The sequence below is a fragment of the Dermacentor variabilis genome, chromosome 7 (assembly GCF_050947875.1).
Source record: "Dermacentor variabilis isolate Ectoservices chromosome 7, ASM5094787v1, whole genome shotgun sequence".
NCBI lineage: Eukaryota > Metazoa > Arthropoda > Arachnida > Ixodida > Ixodidae > Dermacentor > Dermacentor variabilis.
Window position 1 is genome coordinate 80,875,882 of NC_134574.1, and position 8,750 is coordinate 80,884,631.

Here is an 8,750-nt window from a genome sequence, read left to right on the forward strand (position 1 = left end):
AAGCCAGTGGCTGGTTTTTGAAGTATACCTTGAGGTACAATGATCACGCATTATCCGGTCTCGTTTTTCTTCAGTGGGTTTCAGCTTTCAGCTTTCACTCAGCTTTCACGACAATTAGGTCTTGTTCTTGTTGCATATTTCTCGTAAAAAAATCAGCGAGAAAACTTAGGAAATACGAGACACTCAGTATTTTGTTACAACCATATGAAGAAAATAAGCAATGAGCTAGGAAAGAATAGAGGAAATTATTAGTGATTTGGATAAGAATTTATGTGGGCGAAAAACAACTTGCTGCAGATAGAAATTGAACCAACGTCATGAGCGTCACACATGCAGTGTTTTAGCATTCAGCTACCGGGCTGTCCTGCTATAGACTTTCTTAGGTATTTGAACATGTTCACAGGAGTAGCCCTGAGAACATTAGCCAACACTTCTTACGTCATCGCAGCGAATGTGGAGCACACTTATAAACCGCAGATGTCGCATGTTACTTGACATCTGCGGTCCTCAGGGCTAAGTTCTGGGCCCTGTTTTGTTTCTGTTGTATATATATGATATTACTATTGGCCTAAAATCTTCGTGTAGTTTATGGAGAATGAACGTGATTCCGAATACTTGCAGCATGATTCGAATGTAATAGCATCCTGCTGCGCCCATTCAGAAATGTCGTTGAATGTTAAAAAATGTGTTCACGTCACCTTTACAAGGAAACGTTCAAACCAGTTGAATAAGTATACCGTAAATAACGCTGCTTTAAGCACGGCCAGGGAATATAAATATATAGGAGTTTAACTAGTGATTTGAGGTGGACTAGGCACGTTCACCGCATAAAAGTTAAGGCGGCACGTGTTTTAGGTTTTCTAAGACGAAATTTCAGCGAACATCCATCTAACCTAAACGAACAACTGTATTTCACTCATGTGCGCTCATTGTTAGAGTACGCATGTGTTTCCTGGGATCCGTATACCAAAGAGCTGGCCGATACGCTTGAACAAATACAGAATATGGCAGTGCGATTCGCTTTAGGTAATTGGGATGGTATACTTAGTATGAGAGAAAGCAAAAGTAAACTTAAACGGGAAGACTTGAAAGATCGTAGACGAAACCTCAGGTAGAAATTTTTTCATAATGTCTACCATTCCAAAACTGGAATTGATAAGGATAAGTACATCCAAGCGCCGTCATAGATATCCCAAAGAAGGGACCACAGTCTCAAAGCAAATGAATTTTCGTTTAAAGGTGACGTCTTGCACTATTCATTTTTTGTTAGATCTATACGAGAGTGGAATGATCTCCCATCCATGATTATATCCATTGTCTCTAATGATGATTTTACCGAGTTTGTGTAAATCATTTCTTTGTTAACGGTCTCAAATAGGATGCTTATTGTTATGTATCCCCCTGCTGTAATGCCTGCAAAAGGGAAGCAGGTATCAAATAAATAAATAAATAAATAAACATAGAAGACAACTGACCAATAAACGTTACTGTTAAAAGTTGGGGGCGAAATGCGAAAACAACCGTGTACTTACATTTAGGTGCACGTTAAAGAACCCCAGGTGGTTGAAATTTCCGGAGTCCTCCACTACGGCCTGCCTCATAATCAGACAGTGGTTTTGGCACGTAAAAATACATCATTTTGTTTTACTGTTGAAAGGATGTTCGATTTACGCAGCCTTGGCCATGCATGGTGTTGGCTGACACACACATGACTCAACTTGTTCTTATACACAAATCCCGAAGGGGGTAATGGCAGTATTACCCGCCACCTGTAGCCCGAAGAATGTTAGCCAAGACTATTTAATATCTGCACGTGTAAAACAGAAGATGTACTTTCCTCTCCCAGCTCTGCTAAGTCGTCTTTTCGCCCACTTAAATCTTATTCACAATACCAGTTATTTTCTCTGTGCTTTTCCTGGTTTTATTGTCTTTGTTTATACTGTTATTTGTATGGCAAGAGGAAAAAGAAGTTTATTGATTGGATGATATGGACAACTGCTTCCGAATTCAACTTTATTTTTATTCATCGCACGTAGATAAACGGGCAGTCATACTTATTGGAGCATCCAGAGGTCCTAATGTAAATATTGTAAGGGGACCTCCTACTCTTTAGTTCATACGTAAGAATATTACTGCATCAAGCAGCCAACGCGAGGACAATTATTTATATATAAAGAGAAACAAAGAAGTGTTGAGAACGGCGATAAGAAGAACAAGTTAGAATTAATAAACAGCAAACTAAGAAAACCGGAGTGCCTAGAAGGAACAAGAAATTGCATTAGGCCACATGAACAAAAAAATGTTTTAGCATGTGATGCGCACGCAACGTAAATACGCTACAAGGGAGAGGTTGAATTTGTACTAATGGGAAATACAATATTATCTTGTAATAGCATATATTTTCATTTACATTCATAACAGCAGAATGGAACGATACAAAAGAAAAAGACAAATAAAGGAAAAGACCGCAAAGCAAAAATTTATTAAAGCTAAAGATATAGCTGTTTTATGAATTCTTTATTTGTCTTATGTACAAAGAATGTAATCCAATAGCTGGCTTGATATTAACAGGTATTTAATTCCAAAGTACTATACCACGGAGTCAAAGTGTAAATTTATCATAATTCAATCGTATTCTAGGTAAGAGAAGGTTATTGTTCTCAGGATAGGCTCCTTAGAGCTGAGTTTCCGGCTACTTTGGCGCCATCTGTCGCAGGGAAACGACAGCTCTGGGAAGGTGGCACTGCGGCTCGGGCGGCTCGACGCCTAATACTTCACGCGCACTGCACTTCGTGTCGACCCCGGTTGGGGCCGTTGTGCTTGGTTAATTAGCCCTCCCCCTTTCTTTCCGGATACGTCTTCCGACAGTGCAATGGCACGCGCTTATAGGGCAAGCGTCGAAATTACGGAGGTACGAAAAAACCAAGTGGAACCGTCGATACTGCTGCGTAAGAGACTGACAGCCACGAAGGCCAGCCATGGTAAATTGGTACATCTTTCCTAGTAGGCCTTACGAACTGGAACGGTGAAATAAATGGATGGTCGCTTTCAGGTGAGTAAAGTAAGTCAGCTTCTGTCATTACATTTGTGAGAAGGGTCTGTTTTGTAAATCGCGCTACGCGTGCGCGCTTCGCAGCTTGGGTGACGCCAGTGATCATGGCCGGGTCAGCTGCTCAATGTTTAAAATATATTTGTCAGGACTGGGATGATTTGACTGCTGCTTAATGTAGCCTTAGTGTAATCATTTCGTATGATCATGATAATAGTGGTGTGTGTGATGAGCAATATTTTATGCCGAGGAAGCTTATCTTATGCTGGCGAGCGCTAATTCATAGACGATATTCGTTTCGGCTGCTGGCATCAGCAGGGTGCGATTTTTCTTGCGACTTTGCATTTGCGAAATCGTCTGGCAAAAGCAAAGCGCGTATGCAAACAAACAAATTCACAAGTGAAATCAGAACTTATGAAAAGGGTCCAATGAACTTTGATCATTGTACATGACGAAAAACGAACAATCGCATCATATAATTTCAGATCTCGTGGTTAACAAGTCTCATTTTTCATCTGCAGATGGCTTCAAATGCGTCCCGGCCGAATCAACCAGGATATGCTCTAATCATTTCGTCAATGGATAAAAAATCGCAATCGAAAGTCATCCTGACAACAACCCCATGCTTTTTGCGCATGTTTACAAGGTGCGGCAAGCTTACGAGAATAATCTGACGAATAAAAAGACCTGATAAGTAACGGCTCGTTTGTCTCACTTAATTACCGGGCAAACCAACTCGTAGTTGTGCCGATTACGTCGGCAAGTAGGTCTTGGTTCTCTGTTCAGCTGTGAGCCACAACAGACCGCTTACAACTGCTTCAACACCGCAAAAGCTTTCGTTTGGCACCGTCACAGATGACGACGAAGGAGACCGAACGTTAAAGACCGTGGTCTCACACAGCCACTTTCAATCAAGATCGTGGCCGAAGAGGTCAAATTTCTCAATTTCGATCAAGCATTGTGACTGCTACACGGTCCAACAATTCGAATCGAGTTAGTTTAGCTCACTCGGCATGACGGTGCTGACGACAGCCTACGATCGCAACCGCGAAGCTTGAACTCGATGCGCGGATCGCGATCGACTGAGCACATATCGGAAAATCACGATCCAAAGTGACCGTGCAGCTGCACCCAGTTCAGATCGAGCTATATGGCGATCTAACGTAACAATTTGACATGTGCATCAAATGACAGGACGCCTTTTACAACGCATCAGAGCGCAATGAGGCACGCATTGCCAACAGCGAGGCGTCGATCAAAATCAGTCAGCTTATTAGAAGCACAACGTTTTCAGGGTGTTAGTTTAGTGGCTTCGATGTTAGTGTCACAGGAGACAGTTACTGGCGTGCAGGATGACCTCGTACAGTTGTTTTCCCTGCTGAGAACGTCAGTTCGCGTGAACGTCCAGGCCAGCCACTTATTTCGAAGAGAGAACATGTGAAGTAGCGTACAGCTTGTCTCCGCTAGTTAACGCAGCAGCATGAAAGTGCTCTCTTACTCCTTTAATATGCATAAAACCGGGAAAAGTTTTTGCGACATCACGCTTGCACCTTCACAGGACAGGACCACGCTTGCACCTTCATGTACACACACACACACACACAAAAAAAACGCGAATAACGGATATACGTGCGCCTTTCGGTGACATGTGCACGAAGTTTAAATGTCGCGCCCTTCGCACCTTCCCAGTGTCGCGGCGCTCGCCACAGGCGGCGCTGAGCAGTGCAGCACGGCTGCTGCTCCGTGTCGCCGCCTGTTCACTGGACGGAGCCTATACCTTGTATTATTTTCGTTAACAAGGCCCTCAAAAGGAAGGCTGTCTAATGATACTGCAATACTAAAGCGCATGAAGCGCAGTCACGCGGTTTTATTTAACATTTCGCGGGCTTTCTTTAAACGCCGAAAAAGAAATCACCCTGTAGCATGTACGGTGCCACAAAGAATTGGATCGGTCCTTTCTGAATCCTCTCTACAACGCAATGAAACGCACTTGACCCTAAAGTGAATAATGAGAAGTTTGAATAATTCATTTTTGTTAGTTTACCAATTAGGCGAAATATATAAAATAAACTATAAGGATCGCCACATGACGGCAAACCATATGCCGTTGGTTTCATTCAGCTTCGCCTGATCACTTTTTTTTATATCCTTGGTTCAAGTTACGTGAAACGTTCTCTACATAGTATTTCCTCGGCTTAATCCCAGAACGATAGCCTCAGCAGGGATCAAATATCACAATCGTTCTACTAGATAGTCAAAAATAATCCAGAAGCATTGTCGCGCCGCCCTATCGGACCTGCTCATGGTACAGCCCGGAAGACCGAAGAAAGAGCCGCCGCCAAACATAATCATCACCATCGACGGCACAGTGATCAAACTAACGCAGCAGATCCGGATACTGGGCCTTCTGTTGCGCAGCGACGGCAAGGCGCACGCAGCCGTCAACAAAATCAAGACCACATCAAAGCGAGTCCTGAGCATGATCCGGAGAGTTACCAACCGGAACAGAGGAATCAAAGAAGAAGACGCACTGCGCCTGGTGCAGGCATTCGTCGTATCACGCGTAACGTACTCCGCCCCGTACCTCCAGCTTGCGAAGGTGAACCGCGAGGCGCTGAACACGACCATAAGGAAAGCAGTGAAACTCGCGATGGGCATCCCAGTCTACTCGTCAACGCAGAAGCTGCTGGAAATGGGTGCCCACAACACGGTGGAAGAGCTGGTGGAGGCACACCTATCCCACCAGAGAGTAAGGCTGAGCCGGACAGAGCACGGTCGGGCCGTCCTACGCAAGATAGGATGGCAAATTGAACAGCAACCGACAACGGAGCCGCTCCCCACAACGTGGAGAGACATTATTAAGAACAAGCCTCTCCCCCGGAACATGCAGCCGGGGAGGAACGACGAGAGACGCTCTGCGCGGGCCAAGGCAATGACTCGACAGCTGGAAAAGGACCCAGAGGTTCTCTACGCGCACGCCTCGCTTCCCAAGCACGGCACGAGAGCAACGGCGGTCGTCACCACCATCGATAAACTGGTCACAGGCGCGTCCATACGGACGACGAATACAGCCGAAGCAGAAGAAGTGGCCGTGGCCCTCGCACTCGCACAACCGGGAGTGAGGACCGTGGTCACAGACTCCCAGACCGCCTACGCAAGCTACCGCAAGGGGAACATCTCTCCCGCGGCACTAGCGATCCTCACCAAATGCAAATCACCGGGACGGGCCGTTGAGCTCGTGTGGGTCCCGGCTCACTCGCAAGTGGAGGGCAACGCACTCGCCGACCACTATGCCCGAGAACTGTCAATCCGGGCCGAGGACGAGCCAGAGCTACCGCACCCCGTCACAAGCTACAAAGAAATCACGCAAATGTACAGAAGCGGCAGATGTAGGCTTCCCGTCCGCATCCGCAACTCAGCCGACAGCAGCAAACGATCTTGCGACGCACGCAAGCGGGGTCGCTAGCGCATCCGCTTGCGTGCTCTTGCACAAGATGTTCCCAACAGAGCATGACACTTTATACCCTTTTTGCAGACGGTCAAAAGGCACTCTAGCACACATCCTTGCAGAGCGCACTAAGCTCAAGAACCCCCCACCCTCCCCAGCCCCAACCCCCCCGAGCGATGGGAGACCTTGTTGTCCAGCCCCGACCTACCGACCCAGCTCGCGCTGGCGGCTAGGGGCCAGGAACTGCTGGACGCATATGGGACCTGAGAATAAGGTTCCACCCCATCTGGTGCCAGCGCGCACCAACCGTCACTAAGGGCTCAGTTCAAAAGTTGATTCTCTCTCTCTCTCTCTTGATTTCCCCGACATAGTGCTTACTGTGAATAACCAGGTAGATGATGCGCATTTTGCCTTGACGTTTCTATGTTAGCTTTGGTGAACACAATACCGTCATTAGGAACTGCTTAACTGTTTTTAACATTTACAATTTGTCCCAATGCGTGTTCAGGATTCGTGTGTTAACATGGAGTAAGCCGAATTCTTGACTTAGCTTTGCTTCAGCTAATGACCATTATTAGCATGAACTCCGCACTCTGCAAACGAGTTCAAGGACGTGATTAGCCGCCGCGGGGGCTTAGCTGCTATGTAGTTCCGCTACTAAGCACGAGGTCGTGGGATCAAATCCCTGTCACGGTTGCAGCATTTCAATGGGGATGAAATGCCGAAACGCCTGTATCCTGTGCATTGGGGGCACATTAAGGACACCTGGCGGTATAATTTAAACCGGAGTCTCCAACTACAGCGTGCCTCCTTACTAAATCGTTGCTTAGGCACGTGAAACCTCAGAACTCTCTCAGGAGTTCATCGTGTTAATTTTACAAGATATCTTTCAGCACCAGTGTTAATTACTGGTGTGCCTTCAACTTTCGTAACCAGTGCTGTGTCATTTCTAATCCATACATCTTGTAGAAACTCCGCCAGGAACGCTGCCAGAACAATTCTCGAGCCCTTGTCAGATTTTTCCTGATGGAAACACCTTCACTGCGCAGCACACTTTGCCAACCTATTATCTCTCGAGGATTGATAGAGAGACGGAATTATAGTCATTGGGACCGTATCTGGTCGCGCTTTCAACTGATGCACCACTTCGAGATGGTGCCGCTCGAGTGAAGTAAGGTTTAGCTTTGAGCTTGAATCGGTCGGAGTCTGATATGAATGTTTAAGATTTCTAGAATTTTTATAAATCACGTGTGGCAGATAGTATAATTCTTGTCCTTGAGCTTGATTATTTGAGGCGGCGGCCTTTACTATCACGAGAAATCGAAACACATATTCAAGTGAATAGCAAATATTTTTATAATTAAATTCACATTATGTTAGGGCACACATAGCAACTTACGATTTGTAGCCGCTGAGTTTACCAGACATATCCACTTAATTTAATCTTCAGGCTGACACAACTTTTGAGATGTTATGTTCCAATGTGTGGAACAATATACAAGGGAGTTTCAGTTGGTTTTCTGCTTAATGCGTAAAACAGCGTTGTTATGGACAGGAAGTTGAACAACAATCCATTTTTACGGCGAGTTCGATTACGCATATCTCCAGATGCATATCTCCATATCTCCAGAAGCAGGTTTCATGATAAGTTAATTTGATCTCAGCATGAGCTTTGTCGTTTCGAGCGGTATGATTTATGTGTGTATTTAAATAATATAACTGTATTATTGCTTGTGTAATATATCAACTGGCAGTATTTGCAGCGTAATAATTTCTTGCTACATTTATACCTGTTTAGTAGTCTTTCCTTCTTTGCAACATATTGTAAGAAGTCACCCCCACAGTTTTTCAATATCAGACCACTTGCTCCATGACAAATGTGCCCACTTCTGTATATGAAATTAACTGAATAAATATTCAACTTTCAACTTAAAAGATAACCGATACCAGTGCACGCATCAAATTTGCTTATTTATTTGTGTGTTTTTCGAAGTTTTGCTTCTTATTCGTCGAAGCGTGCGCGTTGGACTAGCATAATTTTTAGGTACCCTAAAGATCCCATAGGGCATTATCGTTATGCGAGGCATGTATGTACGGTCGACTAGAAAAACTTGCGGACTGCTACATCTTAGAAAACGTTCATTTTTCGACAATTTACCGTGACCATAGCCTGTAAAACCATGATGTTTACGTATGCTGAGTACAGACTCCAATTTTGAATACCGAGCTGCGTTGTGACGCTATTGAAATAGT

The 8,750-nt window shown here is 44.9% G+C and overlaps 1 long non-coding RNA gene across 1 annotated transcript in view; it reads left to right on the top strand.

Annotated features, from left to right (window-relative positions):
- LOC142586869 (uncharacterized) overlaps window positions 1-3,712 on the top strand; it is a 51,927-nt gene extending 48,215 nt beyond the window's left edge. Inside the window, exon 5 of the long non-coding RNA XR_012829269.1 lies at window positions 3,571-3,712. This is a non-coding gene — a long non-coding RNA (uncharacterized LOC142586869). The remainder of the gene's footprint in view (window positions 1-3,570) is intronic.
- Window positions 3,713-8,750: the final 5,038 nt, after the last annotated feature.